The sequence below is a fragment of the Aythya ferina genome (genome assembly GCF_964211825.1).
Source record: "Aythya ferina genome assembly, chromosome: 10".
NCBI classification, from domain to species: Eukaryota; Metazoa; Chordata; class Aves; order Anseriformes; family Anatidae; genus Aythya; species Aythya ferina.
This window is the reverse complement of record NC_140306.1, coordinates 19,053,218-19,073,703: the sequence shown is the minus strand read 5'-3', so window position 1 is coordinate 19,073,703 and position 20,486 is coordinate 19,053,218. Positions and strand designations below refer to the sequence as shown.

The 20,486-nt window shown below is 36.1% G+C and overlaps 1 protein-coding gene across 1 annotated transcript in view; it reads right to left on the bottom strand.

Annotated features, from left to right (window-relative positions):
* The window catches only part of LOC311441842 (uncharacterized protein), a 148,318-nt gene that overhangs the window by 107,922 nt on the left and 19,910 nt on the right, over positions 1-20,486 (bottom strand). Inside the window, exons 2-3 of the transcript XR_014696247.1 lie at positions 7,057-7,171; positions 6,316-6,447 (exon numbers count right to left, since the gene is read on the bottom strand). The gene's annotated coding sequence lies outside the window, so the exon portion shown is untranslated. The remainder of the gene's footprint in view (positions 1-6,315; positions 6,448-7,056; positions 7,172-20,486) is intronic.

The following is a 20,486-nucleotide window of genomic DNA, read 5'->3' as shown; positions in this document are numbered from 1 at the left end:
GATCACAGGGGCAAATATTATATAGGCTAAGACAAAATCATGAACTGATGAACCCTGTTATGTGTTCAGGATGTACCAGTAAACAGCATTGTTAATCTAAAAGGCATCACTCAAATAAATAAATAGTTAAAATAATACAATAAATAAAATATAATCAGATTTTTTTTTTTTCCCCAAGGAAAAAATTGAGTTCCTTTCTTCTATTTTTTTCTGCAAATTACTTGCACTATCCACCTCACAAAGCTGTTGTGTTTCTGTTAATGCAGCACTGATGAATCCCAGTCCTAGATCGCGCAACTCACAGACACAGAAGTACAGGTCTCTCTAATAGCATTTATTTAAAAGACAACCCAAAGCCCCAAGGCCTATTTTAGGAAGAAAAAAATGAAGGAAGACCAAATGCTTCTAACTTCCACAAGATAATCAGGACTACACAGTTTCTCGTAATCAGCAGCAGAAATTAAAGAGCTGAATCCTGAACTAGCTCTGTACACCACTCTTCAGCACGGTATGATCTCACCTAATAAAATGAGAATTAGAAACATGTAATGGAAGCAATCAGGTTTTCAGACACATGAAAGTCAACAGGAACTGTGTCTGCTTATGCTTAGACTGTCTTTAGTCCGTTATGTGAGCTCCACTACTACCAAATAAGAATCCTAGTTATCCAGCATGCTCTGTTGTAAGAAACATAAACATTGCACCACCGTGGGTTGGAGTCTGACTCTAGACAGTAATGCATGGATATCTGCTGTGCATTGGGTGGTAGAGCTCAACTGTTACAAACAACTCATATAAAAGGAAACCTGATTGCTTCTCTGTGCAATTTTTATGTATAGCGCTCATTAGCACAAAACACTACAAGGTAAAAAGATTTCTGGTTCTTCTTTTTCCTAGCCTGATTAGGGAGGTAGAGGGGAAGTAGTGCTCATTTTGGAATGCTAGCAGTAAAGATCATTACACTTAGTAGTGACACCCTGTATAATTTGAAAAATGATGTGACTTTTGGGTAAACATGAACATGCCATAAAGAAGGTGTTCTTACATTAATTAAAAAAAAAATAAAGTCTTCAGGCTGGGTAATGAGCCAGAAAAAGGCCTGATTTTTAAAACATGCATTACAAGGCATGAATTATGTCCTTAGCTATTTGAAAGTATTTATTGCCTATATTTTTTTTAAACTTATAGAATCAAAGTCTGTCTTCAGAAAGCAAGAAAACACAGAATAGATATACTTGACTATATATTTTAAAATGTCATTCATAAGTTAGTAAATCAATTTATGCAACAGCACAGTATTTAAATTGCCCCATTTACACAGTGATTGAAAACTGTTTAGCATACAGAAGTCCTAACAATGATGGGAACTTTTCTACAGGTTTCAATGAGCCTGACCAGTCGATGGGAGTTTTGCTGAGTAAGAATCAAATAAAAACCTCAGGGCTTGTTTGTCTGATACAGGTGCACTGTACCACTAAGAAATTGCTTTCAACTGAGCCCTCAATGAAGACCTAGGGAGTTGGCCAAATAAGTGGAAATATCACTTTAAAAAAAGTCACTAGAAATACCATGAAATTGAATACCATGCATTACCTTACTCAGAAAGTTGAGAGCCTTTTTGTTTAATTTGGATGAGTTTTCAAATAACTGAGAACTAAAGTAATCTATGGTGGGCACAACAACAGGCAGGAAATGCTGAAGCTGTCAGGTACCCAATACTGAAGCTGAAGGTGTCACATACCCTTATCTGTAGCTGTCGAGACAGAACTCATAAATGCATCTGAGGGACCTGTGCCACATTTCTTCAGTGAACATTTTTCAAAGTTTGTGCAAACCCAATAATAAAGTGACAACTTAAAAAATAATTTGGGTTTAAAAATAAATGTATTTTTACTATACAGGGAGAAGACAGAAAAATAGAAAGGATATAAAAAAGTGCAATTGTTATTTATTATTAGTCTAAAACTCCAGGCAAGTTTGAGCTCAAGTATAAGACAGATTGATTACAATGCTAAAAATTCTAGTTTTATTTTCCAAATAGAAACTGAAGTCAAGATGTTGGTCGTGTAAACAATTCCGGATTATTTATACTTTTCATAATCATCATCTTGTAGCAAAATTCTTAGCCCATCATACATCAAAGAGCTCCTCAGTACCCTCAGATTTCATCAACATGTTCCATCCTGCCGGTATGAACAGAGCTAAAAAAAAAAATATATCGTGAGAATCTGACTCAAGGCTGAATTACCTTATGAATACTTTTTTTTTTTTTTTTTTTTTTTTTTTTTTTACTTATTACCTGCTGAATACTTCCTTGGCTACTGAAAATATACAAACTGTATGTTATAAATATGTTTGAAAGTTCTTTCTTTCTAAGTTACCACAAGGAAGCATATCATCTTGTGGCACTATGAGGTACAGAAACTCCCACACAGGGATCAATTGCCAATTCAGATCACAGCACATCAGGGTCGGTTCCCCAGACATCTTCAGAAACCCGACAGAGCTATACTTTCCAAACATCAGTAGCTCTTCAACAAGCCACTAGGCTATTTGACACATTTTTAGTTTTACTATGGAAGAACATGTTAATAGAGGCATATACAGATACAAATAAGCTTAAAAAAAATAATAAAAAAATCCATTAAACACTCAACATTGGCACGTGTAGGCTATTTGACAATCACTCTCAATGTACAAATCACCTCCCCCATGTTTGTGGTCATTAGCATTCCTCTAGTGATTAAAAACAAAACAAAAACAAACAAACAAACAAAAACAAACAAAACACAAACAAACAAAAAACTCACAAACAAAACACCAGAAACAGGAATGCCACTATCTTGACTTACACTTTGTTTATTTGTTTCTTCCTTTCTGTAGGATAGATCAACCTTACTGGTTTTTGCACTTTAATTAATTTCCCTTTATGATCTCTGTTCACTTACCCTCCACTGGAAAACAGAAATTACGGCTGCTACATGTTATTAGGTAGCTCTCTTCTACTTAGTCAAGGAGCTTTGTTTAAGTGCAATTCTAGAGGCACACCAATCTAAAAAAATGTTAGAATTATATTCTTAATAAATAAATAACAACACCAAATGGATACCTAGTTAGCACTGAGCTGCACAGACATGCTTTTGTTGCGAAATGGATCTCATACTTTGATGGGGATCTAGCAGGCAGCCTCTGTACCATCTATCAGCCTACAGTATTGCTGTAAGTGAGCAGTAGCATCTGAAAATACAGATCTCCTTGTTTACAAATCTCCTACATGTTTGTATCATGTACAGCATGCCACTTCAGAGATACAGATAAAGCTACAGTCAGCAATAGCATGCTGTTGTTACCCGGCAGTGCATAAGTGTAGGCCCAAAGTTAATGCATACACATTCAAACCAGAAACGCAGCACTTCACTCTGATTTCCTGAAGCACTTGTCTGGATGGAAAGCAACCCCGTGACAACAGGGTTGCAGCAGGTGCCTGTATGCCCTTTCTACCTTGTGCATGTTTCAGCTGGACCAGGCCTACAGTAGGTACACCAGAACGGACAGTGCCCACCACAGCTATGGCATGGAAGCTGTGGTTTACACTTGCTTTTCCTTCACTTGCAAAGGAACTGCACGTCCCCATTCTGAAGCAGCCTAACTTCTGCCTAATTCATCTCAATTAATCATTGATTTGAGTATAAACAGAAAAAAATAAAAATAAAAAAGCAACAAATCGTTACAATAAAAGGCGGCCATCTTAAAGAACTAGCTTGTCCCGTTCTTTGAGCGAGAGGCTCAGTTAAACATACGATCTGCAAATTTTCCATTTCATCAAATCCTGCTAATAGAATTCTACAATCTGGTAGTTTAAGCTGCAAGTTAGAAAAAGCCAGGGAAACATTTGCTTTGGCACTGGCAGGTTCTCAGATTTTTCCAGTTGGAACAATGATAAATGACTTAACCCTGATCATTTTTCTGAAAGCTGATTTTTTTTGTTTGACATTTATTTACAGTTTCTATAAACACTAACACCTATAAAACATGGTTTACTGTTTGATTGCTTGGTGGACAAGCAAGCCTTAAATACATAAATTATGAGCACCTAGTTAATGAGTGACATGACGGACATGAAGTTTTATTTACCATTGGCATGAGCCTTCATATAAAATTAGTGGCATAAGAAAGCCAGGTTTTGTGAATGCACATAGTCATACCTATTCATTGCCTGACTTTTTTTTCCTTTTTTTTTTTTTTTTTTTTTTAAAGACTTGACATAAGACTGTGGCCTATGTGTAATTTCATTGCCTGGAGCAAGGTTAGGGGAAAGCCGCTCCATCTGGCAATTTCCCTTTGACTGGCACATAGTTAAACAATGATGCAGTTTGACAAATTTCAAACCCTGCTTATGAAAAAATAACATAAACACAATAGTCACTCTGAGTAGATTGTCCACCTGTGCAAGCGGGCATGAAGTGTTAAGTAAAGGCTGCTGGTAATGAATAAAGATGCAGTGCATAGTTGGATTAGGTCGTTCCAAATGTAAATCACTGTCAGATAAAGCACTTGTGTTTACATGTAGCATTAATATTTTGATCAGTATGTTTAAGAGAATTAGCTTCTTAATGCAGATGTTCTCATTTGGACCTTCACACCCGTAGCTTCAGCCAACTCCTTTACCATCAGTTATGTCAACATGTCATAAATCTTAGCTGCTCTAACTTCTATTTTAAACAAAGCTTTGTTGTAAAATTTGGAGGCGTGTTTCCTTCGGGTTTTATTTTTGGCAAATTTCTTGTTTTTTTGTTGAAAACCTGACACATTAATGTCCAATTAACCATCTTTGAGTATTTTACTGACAAGGATCCCAGCAGCAATCAAATGCCTTTTTATTGTAAGAACCCCCTGCCCCCCCATTCACCCAGCTGTATCCATTATGTGAACAAGAAGTCTTTATAATCTTGATGCACAAACAATAAAGGCATTACATTTAGCGGAAACAAGACATATGTCTCAACAGCTACACACTCTATGCCCTTTCAGATTACATACTGTAAGGGTAAATACACACATGCTCAAAAAATGGGATACACTGAGATTCCAATACAAAGTTCGCAGGCAGATTTTTTTCATTATTACTATTTTCTTTTTTTTAAGAAGAAATAACTTGAATAGGTTAACAGTTATTTTAACATTGGTGTCCTTACTAGGGTAACTGCTAGGGGACAGGACACCTTTGGTAAAATGCAGCCCATGCATACACAAAATGGTGCAAAATCTCTTTTAGGTCACTGTGACTGTGGCAATGGTGGTATTTAATGAACTTCACAGGTTTGTCCATTATGAAGTGAACGTTACCCATTTTTAATTAGTAATTTTATATTTTCTCAAATTTCACTTTAATTTCTTCTAGCACTTTTAAATGTTGAGAGAGAAATAGAATTCTCATAAGAAAGCATACAACAATGTAGATCATAACAAATCATTTTTTTCTGAAAGATTTATGCAGCAAACAAGATACTCCACAACATTTATTTTCTGAAATTTTGAAGAAAAAGCAAGAAAGAAATATTTTTGTATCTTAGATGCTTTGTGTTTCATTAAAAAAATATTTTTCATACTCCATAACAATAGAATTCTAAAATTCAATGAAATGTTAGTATTCAATATATTTTCTAACAGCAATTTGTAAAAACTAGACAGGTTCCTATCAATATTCTCACACACCACAAACATTGTCAAGAATTAATACAGACTTCTACAGGCATGGTGCTATCTGCAAAGACCATCTTAACCTCTCCAGAGCTTCTTTGTAATGTCAATCAAAGTATTAAAGTAATTAAAAATAAATTATTTAAGAACCTAATTACTGTAACAGTTTTACTGTTTTTCAGTATGAACATCAGTGAAAGAGCTTAAAGACCCAAGGTATCAAAAGAGCATATCAAGAGCGAAAGACCCAAAGTATCAAAATTTGGCAACAGGGATTTTAGGTCATACATCAGTCATCATGATAATCATCTGAGAGTTGTGGAATACAGATCCATTGTAAGGAAACAAATCTCTTTTGAGCCTCATTTCAGTGGCTGGAAGACAATCAAATTGTTCGGGCTGTTGACATCCTTTTGGATAAAAGGAGGGTGAACAAAACAAGTACAACATTAAAGATCCTCTAAAGGAAATTTGCATGATGGGACAAAATGGACATCCTTCCTTTATCCCCAAAGTGAAAGGAACTAGATTTTGAAAGAAAGACACAGAAGATGATTTGGTGTATCGGGGTTGTAAATGTCCTTTTAAGTATATAAGAAATAATAAAAAATGTACCTAAAGCAGTGTAAGAAAAGTTGCCGTGGAAGGCAACTTTCTTTCCCAGGGAAGAAAGGCTCACATGTTGTATGGATCATTTCCTCTGTCTGTAATAGAAGCTGAAACCAAGAAATAATAAAGAGTGGAAATCTGAAAAAAAAAAAAAAAAAAAAAAAAAAAGTCATAAGACTAGAGTCTTACTCTGGTTGCAAGCTAGCAAAACATTATGCAGCTACTGGACTGAATTCCTGATCAATTCCACCACCACTTCTGTACCAGCAATACTGCTACTACCTAGGAGATGCTGCTTTAAAGAGATTAAGGAATATGACCAAGAAATTGTAGTGCCAATGATTACATCAGAACTTTTCCTCTCACTTTGAACTTTTATTTGCCAAATGATTTTATTCGTTTGCATCTTTGTGTCCACAGATAACCTGGAGCTCTCTCAGGGGGAATGACCTTTTCTGAGTTGAGCAACTGTTTTCAGTGTATTCATTTTTAACAGACCTGAAGTTGGTGAGAGCATGTTCTAAATATCAAAAGCTGTGGGAGAGACACCCTTCTTGGCTAGCTGAACAAAACTCATTTACCCAGAGATAAAACTGGAAGATGAGAACCACTTTCTGCTGGCACCAACTTCTGAATGTACAGTCCTTACACAACTGCTACACTGCAGGTGACAGACTACAATGTATCTGTGGAATTAAGTTTCTTGTAGTTTAGGAAAATAGTTCAATATATGGATTTAACATTGACTGTTTGCAAAGCGTAGATCTCAAATCCACTAAATTCTTCATGGCTGCAATGGAAGACATCCATAGTCAAGAGTGTGGCTGCAGAAACTGAAAACTTCAAAGGAAGTTGCTGAAAACTTCAAAGAAAGACAAAACAAATGTATGTTTTGATGAGTGGCATGTCTCCTCATGTTTAACTTCAGAGTGTCATTAAAATAAATAAATAAATAAATAAATAAATAAATAAATAAAAAGCTGACATATAAACACTAACAATTAGGGAAGAAAATCAAAATACTACAAAAATGGCACTCTCTTAGTAGTCCTCACTCTCTTACTTGAATGCTGGAAGTTTATTATTCAAAAACATCAGAAACATTAAAATCAGTCATTAAAATTGCTTTGCAATTACAAACACTGTACAGAATTTCATGAATTGTCCGCACTTCAGTGAGAAATCAAACTCAGATGTGCTGAAGTCCTAAGTGTCATTATTTTGTTTTCCAAAATTATCTTAGTGAACTACAAGACAAAGCTGAATAATGTCTCACTACTCCTTCTGACCCTTCATATGCATCCTTCAGATGCTTCCTCAGAGCCACGCTCTTTGATTTTTTCCCTGTCAACTTTAGCACATCCACAAACAAATAAACAAATGAAAAAAACACCAAAGGCTGCTCCCCTGCCCCAGTTTCACTACTAGAAAGCTCTAGAATGTTCTCTAGTGCGGTGAGAAAAATCCTAACACTCATAAATCTGCATTGTCACTCTTGCAAGAGAAAGAGCGCTCCCTCTAACACTCAGATACTGATTTAAGTGACTGGAAAGGGAATGAAAGCCTTTGAAGCAAATGTCTACATGAAGAGAAATGATTATAGACTTGTAAAAACAAAACTGAGAAGCCAGGGAAGCCGGTGTCACAGAAAGCATGTGTGGGACCCGTATATATGGCAACTATACAAACACTGTTCACGCCTATCTCGTAAACCCTAAAGTACAACCTTATCATATCTTGTTCAGTGTGATCTGAAGCTGCACAAGTTGTTCCACATTTGAATCTGCCATTGACATGAAACTATCCTTCAGATATCACACATGCCTACTTCTGCTCATAAAAAATCTCTTCTGATATTCCACCATGCACAATTAGTTCTCACTCTTACCACTTGGCTTTTAGCTCAAGCAAACATAAACTCAAATAGCACCAATTTCAAGTCCAAGGAGACATTTCATTCTCTTCATCTTCTTCACTTCATATATTTGATATTCATGCTTTCATTTTCTGACCTTCCAGCTGCTCTGTGGTCTCTCTCTGATCTTTGAAATGACACCACAACAAACAGTTTTAATTTTATACAACTGCTTTATCATGTTTTACTACTCTGAAATCTATGTTGAGATGTCAAGTTGATACACAAAAGATTTGATCTGTTTTTACTCCTTGACTGATCTCAATGCTCCATAAGATAACTGTTGCTCTTCCATTTCTATATTTTTTTTCAATTAATAAGCCAATGAAAAATGTGATTATTTAAAAAACAAAACAACAACAGAAAAAAGGAGGATATACTCTCTTAAAGGTAACATATCAAAACATCTAAAAAAAGCATGCCCCACAGACTCATACTCCAAAGGTTTCAAAAAATACAATAAAAAATACAATAAATAAAATAGATACATATCTAGACAGTATTGTTTAAAAATATATTTGGGAGAAACAAGTTCTTCCACCATATGATGCTCAAAATGCAGATTCCTAAGTCTTCCTACTGCCTGGAATGAAATCAAGTCACTTAACACTTGTTGTTGGTTATGCTAATCCTTTAATATTACTATTTATTCCAGCTAAGAAAAATGGGCTAAGCCAGCTGTTCAAAATACCAGCATTTTAATGTTCCCTATGTTGGTGTAATATTTTATCACCTGTTCTTTATGTTCTGTGCCTTGATTCATACATAAAATGTATACGTCAGAGTTACTTGTGGGGATAGCTATCAGTTTATACTGATTTAAGACTGCAATAAAAACTGCATAACAGTCTGCAAATATATAAAATGTTAGTGAAAAGTTTTCTAGTTGCTTTTCATTTAACATTATACGAAAGCCTCCTTAGGGAGCTGTCTGAGGATGACACAGAATCATAGAATATCCCAAGTTGGAAGGGACCCGTAAGGATCATCAAATCCAACTCCTGGCACCACACAGGTCTGCCCAAAAGTTTAGACATAATACATTTTGATTAAGATATAATACAACAAACCATTTTAGGAGAAGATTTTTTCCAAAGACCTTTACAGAAGTAGGTTTACAATCTGATTTTTGTTCAACGCTGGTGTAAGCGAACAGCTATAGCGGAGTTACCACATAAAACATTCAAAATCAAAAACAAGGTATTCAAATATTTGCACACATGCATTATAGCCTCAGTGATGGTTCACATGAATACAGCAAGTTTCTTCTAAAATCACAACAACACAACTTTAAAAAAATCACAACTTAAATCACAACAACAAAGTTATAAAGCTACAAAAGCTGACCTGAGTACAACCTGGGCCCACAAGTATCAGTTGCTTCACCAGCACTTCCCTACCACATTTGCCATTTCACTAGCCCTCTGCAACAAGCTTATTTTGTAGCCAAGGTGCAGCTGAGGGGAATGAAGTCTTCTCCCTACCCATTTGCACAAAAGAGCATAAGGTATTCACCCCTGGAAGCAGAACCATGCTGAGAGCAGGGGAGGAAGGAAGAGAGCACCAGCAAGCACATGCACTCTGTTAGTCTTCCACGTGGCCTTATGAAATGCTGCAGAATCCAATCCACATAAATTTCCTGGAGCTACCCTGATAGCCTGCAGCATTATATGAAACATTTTGTTTTAAATATCACTTGCCCATCTTAAAATCCTAAAATATATTATTGTTATCATAGGAAAGTAATTTTACAGCTGAAAACAGTATGGGTGACTTTTCAGAGAAAGGGGTAGATTAGCATTACTGAAAATAAACAACATTTTTGTGGTATTAACTTATTTGGAAGAAAAAAAAATAAAACCTCTACTAAGCTTTCAAATTCTTGTTTAATCACACAATAAAGGTAGAGCATAGCTGAATGCATTGCTTTTCTATCAGTTCTCTTTGCTTGAGTGTCATGTCAACCCATGAATGAAAAGTAATGGATGCACACAGGAAAAAGAATGAAAGACATTAGCCCTCCAAAGAAAATAGAGGAACTGAGTTTATGAGGAAATAAATGATCCTGGTAAGTTCCTACCCATCCTGTTTATTCTTATACAATGTAGAATGCATCAAAGTTAACTAATCACTCTGTAGTAGCAAGCCTGTATGAATATGGGATTTGACGACTCTGTCTTCACTAGTACAATTTGCTATGTTTTTATATAAATTCTTTAATAAATACTTCAATAAAAAGTGATGCGTTGCATTCCATTCACCTATCTAAACATAAGGAACTAGCGCTAGTAAGTTATCAAAATCTCCAACTATTATATAAATATTGTGGTTCCAATGAAAAGGCCACAGAGTACTACAAACTATTTGCCTCCATCCCCTGCTAATGACAAAGAATTACTATCAATGTTATTATTTACTTACAGTAACAGACAAAAGATACTGATCAGGACCAGAGCCTGTAGTAAGTGCTCTACAAATACACAAGACAAAAAACCACAAAACTGCTACTTGTTTTGTTCCTTTGCGTAAGCACTGATTCATAGGGAAGTCACATAAGAATGAGAGAGTACTAGCCTTTTAGTGCTTCAACAGGTAGAAACCTGTATAGGTTGGAAAGCTTGTGTGTTCTATAAAAATTAAGTATGCACTTCAACCAATGGATTTCTAAAATTCTTCTTTTGTTCACTTCCAGTAACTTCATGGGGAAATTCCTAAAGACTTCTATTAATGCTGATGCAAAAGCAGCACTACTGCTATGGAACAACTGAATTTCTTCTCAGATACCACTTTAACATAGATTTGCACCTCATTGTTGGGTACAGAATCTTGCGAAGTTCCTAACCATGCTTGCTATACTACATTCTTCTCATTTTTTTACCCATTTGTAAATGTGTTTGCACAAATATTTGGTTGTTATGTTTACTTGATGTTGCACACAAATGAAAACAAATACATTAAGCTACCACCTGAAAAATCAGCTCGTGTCACAACATTTATAGAGATCTTGAATTAATTTAATACTATCTCAATATAATAACTAATACCTAGTTAAAATTTTCCAATAATAATTAATATTAACAGGAGTTCCAGGATATGCTTCCTGCAACATCCTTCTACAACAGTAAGACTATTAATAACATAAACAAGATTTCCTAGTTACATAGTGCATGACCCCTGCAATTTATTTAATGGTAACAAGAATAATAAGGATATTTTGCTAAAACAGATGCATTTATGAGCACTTTGATTACACCTTCAATAAAGATATCACATATTGCTCAAAATAAATAATCCTTTATTTTTCTGACTAAAATCATCCATCATTAATTTTGTGCAATTAGAAAGTGCTAATTTATTTATTTTAACCAAACCTCTTGTTCTATGACTCACCTACATGAAAAAGAATAGTAGCATTCTACCTCATTGCAGCTCTGTACAGGCTAATAGTTCAGTGATACAGACAGGACGACATTATCCACACATTAGTGAATCCACACATTAGTGAATCGAAAAGCAGATGAAATATTAGAAGAGCTCAGCGATATACATCAGCATTCAAGCACAGCTAATTACAATCCAATGGTACAGAAGGCAAATTTTGTGTACAAAATGCAATGTTTCTTCAGACAACCAGTCCCAAAGCAGCTGTCCATTCAAAGCTTTTCTGGAATCCCCCTAGAAACTTGGTCTTCTGAAATGCTCATAATTAAATAAAACTGAATATGAAAAGCTATCTCTTGGTAGGAAATTGAATTCAACATAGTGCTTACCTAATCAGGTAATCCTTGCCTAGGCAAAGTTCTGACTGAAGTCAAGATGTTTTGTCAAAGGACACCAGTGACTCAAATTGTGCTTAAAGCAGGAGGGACTTTATTTGGACTTCAGAAAGTCCAAATAAACCAAACACTTCCCAAGGCATGTGAACTCCTCCAAACACAACTGTTGTAGAGTTTTCTATCAAATCATATATTTTGTTACATAACTGCCTGTGAAGGTTTTGTCAGTGATCAGGAGTCAAAACCTTCTGCACAATCAGCCAATTTCCATTATTTCAATAGAATTAACAAATATGAATACTGGATATCTGCAATTTTCACAGCTCAATGCAGAGAACAGTGCAACAATAAAACTCACAGTCAACTTAAATATACTGTTAATTTGAAATATATTTGCTAACCTTCTGATGAAGTGAACATTCTTGTAGATTTTTCCAAATGGCATGCTGCTTGTGTTGAAAATTCTAGCATTTTTGAACAATCTTATTATGAGTCCTTCATGGCTAGAAAGAAAGCACAGATCAGCTGGGAAAGGAAAGATATAACTTAATAGTATGATGAAGCAATTCAAGAAAGCTTTTTTTTTCTTATTTGAAAAACAGACTGTTAAATATACCACCACCAAAAAAAAAAAAAAAAAGAAAAAGAAAAAAAAGTACGCTTAGCATTTTCCTTAACTGTAGATTTCAGTAAGTACTGCTCAGTATTGACAAATCACAGTTGTTCTGTACCTGAAATAAATTACACTAATTTTATGTTTGATCTTTCCCTCTGAACTTTTTGTATAGGCTAACATGACTACAGATGCTTCATTACTCTGAAGAAAGACGTACAGTATTTCATCACCTGTTATAGTCAGCCTTTCCCCACATTTACTCTATGAACAGTAACTAGGTCTTACCATGTGTCAGTATACAACTTTACTCTCTTTTGTCATATTCTCTACTCTGACAAAATATTCGTCAACTGACCATTATTTCTCAGTCCAAATTTATTTTCACTGGTGTAACGAGAGATCAAGATCTACAAGGAGTAGCTGAGGGAGCTCGGATTGTTCAGCCTGGAGAAAAGGAGGCTCAGGGGTGACCTTATCACACTCTACAGGTACCTTAAAGAGGCTGTAGCGAGGTGGGGGTTGTTCTATTCTCCCACGTGCCTGGTGACAGGATGAGGGGGAATGGACTAAAGTTGCGCCAGGGGAGGTTTAGGTTGGATATTAGGAAGAACTTCTTTACCAAAAGGGTTGTTAGGAATTGGAATGGGCTGCCCAGGGAAGTGGTGGAGTCACCATCCCTGGAGGTCTTTAAAAGACGTTTAGATGTAAAGCTTAGTGATATGGTTTAGTGGAGGACTCATTAGTGTTAGGTCAGAGGTTGGACTAGATGATCTTGGAGGTCCCTTATGACCTAGATGATTCTGTGATTCATACCCATTTCAGTAAGTTCTCAACGAATCCAAAATATGGGATACATCTAGCCTGGCCTTACATGTTTCATATCACACTCTTAACCTTAACTATAGCTGCTTGTTGTATACACCATATGAAAACAGTGGTTAGGCAATTTCACACTGACACCTCTTAATTAGAGGCCTACAAACTCAATTGAAAATTTGGTATATTCTTGCAGAATTAAGATATAAAGCAATTACACACAAGAAACTTCAAACAACAATTTAATGGTACCTATTTATAAGTTTCAGTGTCATGATATGCAGAACCTATTGGGAGAAGCAAGGTTTGTCGTACAGGATATATAAAATCTTGTTTTGTGGGGATGAGGGAGTTGCGACTACCAACAAAGCCTTCCAATTTCCTATAAGGCAGGTAGCTACTTTGCTGGGGAAACAAGGAAAGAACCCAAGACACTCAAGAGGCATCATAAATGTTAGGCATCTTTTCCTGGGTTCTTGTATGAACTGAGCACATCACTGTCACTCTGCATAAAGAAATGTTTTCATTCACACAGTTGTATTGGTAAGGATATTAGTTTTGCTGATTATTGTTCTAAACAACGTTCATACCCTACAAGCATTCAGTAGTGTGGCAAGGCTGTATAAATGCCTATTTATCTTAGATAATTTTAACTTTCACAGATTTCTCAGATGAGTATTAAATACAATATTAAATGATCATTAGGAAACACATACCACATTTATAAGCATGGGCAATTGTTTCCAAATGTTTTGTAAATTATCAGCACTTCGGTTTCAAATGTAAAATACATTTAATTATTCACACTTAAAAAAAAACTTACATTGAGGCACCAAAATGAATGGAAGTAACTTCTCCAAAGGTAGCACATTCCAACATTTATGGTAGAAAATATTAAGAGATGGTTTAGAGACTCTTTCACTAGTATTTTATTTTATTTTTGGAGAATCATACTGCTGTCTGCTCTTGCTAGTTAGATTATGAATTTCTTGGGGCATGGATTGTCTTTTATTCTATGTCTGTACAATGTCTAGGGCTGTAGGGCCTCATCTCAGCTGGGACCTTAAGGCACTAATGCTATAAAAGTATTACTAACAACAGTAAAGCAGTTCTTTGATCGCACTGAATTTTGAGAACTTAGTGGAGCAATGGTTCAAAAATAAGTAGTGACCTGCCAGAACCTTATTTATCATAGTTCAGCCACAATCTGCCAAAGCAATGCAAAGCATTAAATTCCTCCCTGATGAAACACTACCTGTTTAAATGGGGTTACTGGAAGAGTGAATACAGCACCCTGTATAGAAAGATACTCAAGATTAATTTGTAAGTATATAAAGAAACAAAAATAAATAAATAAATAAAACAAAAGATTCTCATTTAGTTGTGAACAAATGGTTAGCTCTTTGAACATTCAACAATACATTGATTGTACATGTACATGCAGAATATAGACTGGCTTTTTTCCAGTTCTACAAAGTCCTAATTAGTGGTGTTGAAACTGTGTATTTTTGTAAGTGATTAGATTGTTACAGGGATCCATACAGAGTTAAGAAAAAGTGCAGATGATTACTGATTACGGAAATGTTTACTGGATCTAAATGAAGTGACCCACATAGCTCCTTGGTATCCTTTTACCTCAGAGTATTGCAAAACATATCCACACAGGAGCTAATGTCACCATTCGTCTGCCCAAAGTAACTGTTTCTATTTCAGTCAGGTTCCTAAACTATTTTAAATTTTTTTTTGAGGTTTCTTAGGATTTGCTGCAATAGCAAATTTCCTTACAATCATGGCTGCTTCTATAAACGTTGTCCTCTTCCTTATTTATTTTGCCTTGCACTTAGAATTCAGATGAGGATGGGGCAGAGGGTTTGGAGCAGCCCACACCACACAACAGCACCAGCCAATGGTGGTTGGGCACAGAAAGGCTGTAGACTCTGCAGTCCAGTCTCTATCTCTCGTTATTACATCAGAAGTGTTGATACTGTCCCCTTCTAATCCAGCACTCTGCTTACCTTTACAGAAATCTACAGCCTATCTTGAAGGTGTGGGACAAGCCTTACTTTTGAAAAGTCTGGATTAAAGCTTCCCAGTACATGAACAGGACTGCTCAGGATCTTTGCAATATACTCCTTGGCAGGAAACTATTTAGCTGCTCAAGTTTCTTTAACAATCAGACCCACACACTGTTTGCTGTTTTTAAAGAAAGCATTATTTATTAATAGGTCTTGAGCAGTGACTGTCTAAATATAAAAAACTAGACTAAAGAGAAATTTGGAATCTAACTCAAACTATAAAAAAAAAATAAATCTAAATGTAGTCTTCACCAAAATTTTGAACCACAGTTTACAATTCCTGTAGTCCAAAGTCTGACTACAAGTTTCAGTGTGGCCAGGAACCTAGGTATTGTCCCATCTACCAGCTAATGCACCCCCAAGATGAATAATAAGAAAAAGTAAATTAAAGTAAAAGAGCACCACATGGTACGTCTTTGAATAACCTGATCTTCCTCAAGAGTATGTTCATAACATCCCCAAAATACATGTTCCTCAAAATCAAATAATATCACCCAGTCACATTTATAAACGCAAAAATGAACTCTCTGCTTTTTTCCTGTCCACTTTGGAAGGAAAGCACGCTTATTTTGCTACAACTAATTTATCCAAAACCAGAATTAATTAAAATTAAACCAACACATTTAAGTTTAGCAAGAAAAAGGACTGCAGACTTGTGTGCTGCAGTATATAGAAACTTTGGAAGAGAGCCAGCGTCTCAGAACCACGGCAAATCAGCTGACAATCACTGAATTACCTGAACCACTTTCATTCTCTACTGCCTTGTGACAAGCTTCCATTGTAAAATCACATTATTAGAAATTGTCTGTTTTACAGAGTGGTTAGAAAGAGAGACAGAGAGAGAGAGAGAGAGAGAACACAAGCATAATTTTTTAGGGCTCACTTAAGCAAACTCAGAATGTAGAGGGCTTTCCCTCCGCCCCCCCCCTCCAGTAATTGCTATTTAAAGATCATTTGAATGACCTTCTAGTACATCTTAGCCATCTTTTTATTTACTTGTCTGGTAAAACCCAATCCTTCATCAGGCCAAATAGTCAAAGAGATGGAAAATTTAAACCTTTCCAGCTCCTGAAGGAAAGTTTCTCCCAACAGCTGTCTTGCTTTATGAAAGCATGAAGTCAGTACATCCAATCTCATGCTATCAATCACACGGGCTGACATTTCCTGCAAACTGTGTCCACAAGACAAACGGGGAAAGAGAACCTAAAAGGAACAACAAATTGCCAAAAAGCAGATGGAATTATGTGCTCTTGTTTATATTTGGCTGTTCAAATGAGCCTGGTCTAAATGCCTTCCCCTTCAGAATTATAGCACTAAGCAGTCATTTGCATCACTGCTGAAAACACCTGACACTCGTATTAAGAAATATTGGGTTTAATTGCAGTCCATTAAAGTGTGGAAATGTCTTCAATGTAGGATTAATGATTTAAGTGAACCGTCGGCTTTTAGAGTATTTTTAGGCCCTCCTCCTGCAGATGCAAACATCCTCTTGCTTCCCCCACCCCTCCCTGAACTTTTGCAAAAAAGGTCTGCCACATGTTTCTCATCTCCTGGCTTTAGGTAAGTAGCATTTAAAATGACTCTGAACATCAAGCATCTATGATTTGTGACTTTGAGAAGAGTGTTTGTGTACACAAAGGGATGTTAAATTGTTGTTTTGACTTTAATCTAAATAATTTTCATTTCCCCTTACAGTGAATATTTTCTACGCACACCAAAACAGGATTTTGTTTTTGTCAGTTCTTATACGTGCACAAGTATGAAGTTACACACTGGTTGGAATGCACTGACCGCTAGTACTCAGTTTATGACTTTACTTTCTACACAGTTAGGTTTTGCTCCAGACACAAAACTAGCAGTTGGATTTCGGTTACACTGGCATTTAAGTCCACATGCGTGCACACAGAGCAAAATGAGGGTAACAGCTGTTGTTGCTGACAATTGTAAAATCACAGAAAAAAATATACAATGCACTGAATACTGTAAACACTATAAATATAGATGTTTTAATTTTTTTGCTAAATAAATAAATAAATCTGCTCCTTGAGCTAGCGCTCAAGTAAAGCACATGCAGAAAGGTAGGTTGCAACTGAATTGAAACTTAGCTCAGAGATGGCTGTCCTTTTGGAAAATATGACCATTCAACATCTTTTAGTACCATTAAGCCTTTTTCTTCAAGTAAATGGCAGTGTCACAATTCTACCTCAGTACCCTTAAATAGAGAGCAAAGAATTCCTGAACATATCTGACCACATTTCTCTTTACGCATTTTGCCATGTTGACTACTGCTGCAAATATAACACTCTTGATCCTGAGCATCCTGACAGCACTGTCTTAGTGCTGTCTGGACTTAGTCCCAACACAACTGACACGAACTTCAGGTTCCTAAATAAAAAGAAATAACTGAAGCTAGAATGTGCTCCCCAGGTACCCAACAGGACTTGATCCTGTGTGTTGGATGCCTTCAGGGCCATCTTCTTCACCTCTCTGATAGAGGATTATCTCTAATTTCCATCAGTAAGAACAATTATTTTTTTTTAAAGCAGCATGTTCAGTGATAAAATGACTGGAGATAAGGCCAAATTTAAAAATAAATAAATAAATAAATAAATACATGATTTTCCCAAAAGTCATACATTTAGGAGTGGCAAAATTAAGACACAAAACAGTAATAATGTTTTGTTTTAAACAAGAATCCTACCCAAACTCAGCCCCAGCTCCAAGATTCTCTAATAAGAATGAATATCTAGAGAACACTGAAGACTTAGCAAAGTAAGAAAAGTAAAATTTAAGCAGGCAGGGAGGCCATACATCTTGGAAAGAACCAATAAATCACCATCTCCATGGACTATATTAGTGATCAGAGAAAACTTTTACAACAAGAAAAGAAGCAACACAATTTTTTGTAGTTCCCACTGCCCAGTCAACAGACGCTTCATGGAGAGAAAGAGGAGAGCACTTCCACAAGGCATCTGTGAAGCAACCAACACCATCCTAGCCTTCATCTTTGCAAACAATATATATAAATACTCAAGCCCTGCAGACAGCCTAGCCTTTGACAGAGATGTCTTGCAGACAGCAACCATTCCTATAGAAAACTACTTTAGCTGCTTTAAGCTCAAACATCTGGGATGGTAAAAATCAAATCCTAAAGGAAGACATTTCCTATACATTCCCTATATTTTTCCTTCTACAAGATCCATGGCATCCTGGGGTAATAAAATGCTGTATTTTATTAAAATTCTTTACAGAAATACTGAAATGTTCAGGTTGTTTGGTTCTTACTATCAGAGAGTAATGCCCACCTACCTTTTCCATGTTTCTGTTTTCAAATATTTCAGCCAAGATCTAGGAGGGGATTAGGGGCTTCCAGATATCCATAGATTTGGAACCAAACCTCAAAGATACTTGAACATGGAAATTTCACTGAAGTCCACTGGCAACCAATTATTACGTGTTAACCACTATGTCTGCAAAACCAGGTCTCACGATCTGGGTCTCCATCTGCTGGTGAAGAGAACTACAATATAAGATCTAGGGCTATTGTATCTCCACAGTTAACAGGCAGTACTCATTTGCATTTATATTTACTAAACATAACAGAGCACTTAACTCTATCCACTAAAATAGGCTAGATGTGATTCCTATTGAATAAAGTGACTTTACAATCCAGGATGTAGTCTGGGCAATGGGTGAAACCTTGCTACCATGAACACAAAACTTCAAATTGCAGGAGGCACAGACTTTTTTTTTTTTTTTTTTTTTTTTTTTTTTTTTTTTTACCAAAGCATCCTACCTCTAGCAGAAGGCATATATTCACAATTCCAATCAGAAAATAATATTTGACAAAAGATGCTTGATCACCGTGCTGCTACCTGACCCATGCACAGGAGCACCTGGACAGGCTCACTGCACCTCACCTGTGACATTCACACCAACTTTACCCACTGTTCTTTGTTCTGACCTGCCATGCTACATGTGCACCTTTCCAGATTAGTCCTGTCCTTAAAGGATATCCAACTGGACAGGAAAGATACAAACTAGGGAATTCAGATAGGCCCATACCAGAGGGAAGACAAACCTCTACAGTTTTGTTTTGTTTATTTTTAGGATTGTTGATTAAATATTTACTTTCTAACAATATATTAAAAAAAAAAAAAAAGTCAATTAAAAAAAAAAAAGAGACTGTTAAACGTGCCTGAACACCTAAATTCCCAGGTCATGTCTTGCAAGCTGATATAAAAAATAACATATCTGTTTTTGCACTGTATTTGTTATTGCTATGTAATGCCAACAAACACTGACATATAAACTTAATTGCTCTCTGGTGATATCATCTTTTTTATCATACATGCACACTCCAGAAGTGTATCTTTAATCCAACAGTCCTTGCTCCTGCAGAAGCAACTGAAGCACATGGAATTAGAAAACAAGACGACCTGAAGTAAGAGACAGAATTGCATGAGGAGACAGGTAAGGCGAAAAAAAATAAAAACGGTAACATAATGTAATATGGGAAAAAAACACATGACAAAGGCAGAAGCAACCTTCAAACAATATTAAAAAAAGTAGTTGATGGGGGGAAAGAAGAAACCACAGAAAAAGATGAAAATTTGAAGTGCATGGCACTGCCAGATGAACAGCAGGTTCAGGTAATGAGAAAGAACAATGAAAGGACAGAGCAAACAGCAACAAGGTCTTCAGTTTTGCACACACTCCTTTGGTTTTAATTCATCTGAATTCTGTGGCCGAAAGCAGTCTGCCTTGCTGGAAACATGCAGATCATAGCCAGCTTTTGAGCAGCTCCTTTTCTGGATTTGTTTTTCACCGGGAGTGTGCTACCGAGGAGGGAGTTTGTCAGCAATAACATACAAGTTGGATTATTACTGATTAACCAGCATACAGATGATATAAAACCAATGAATTCATAGTGATATCATTGCAGTATCACAGTCATCATTCAAATCCACCAGACACAA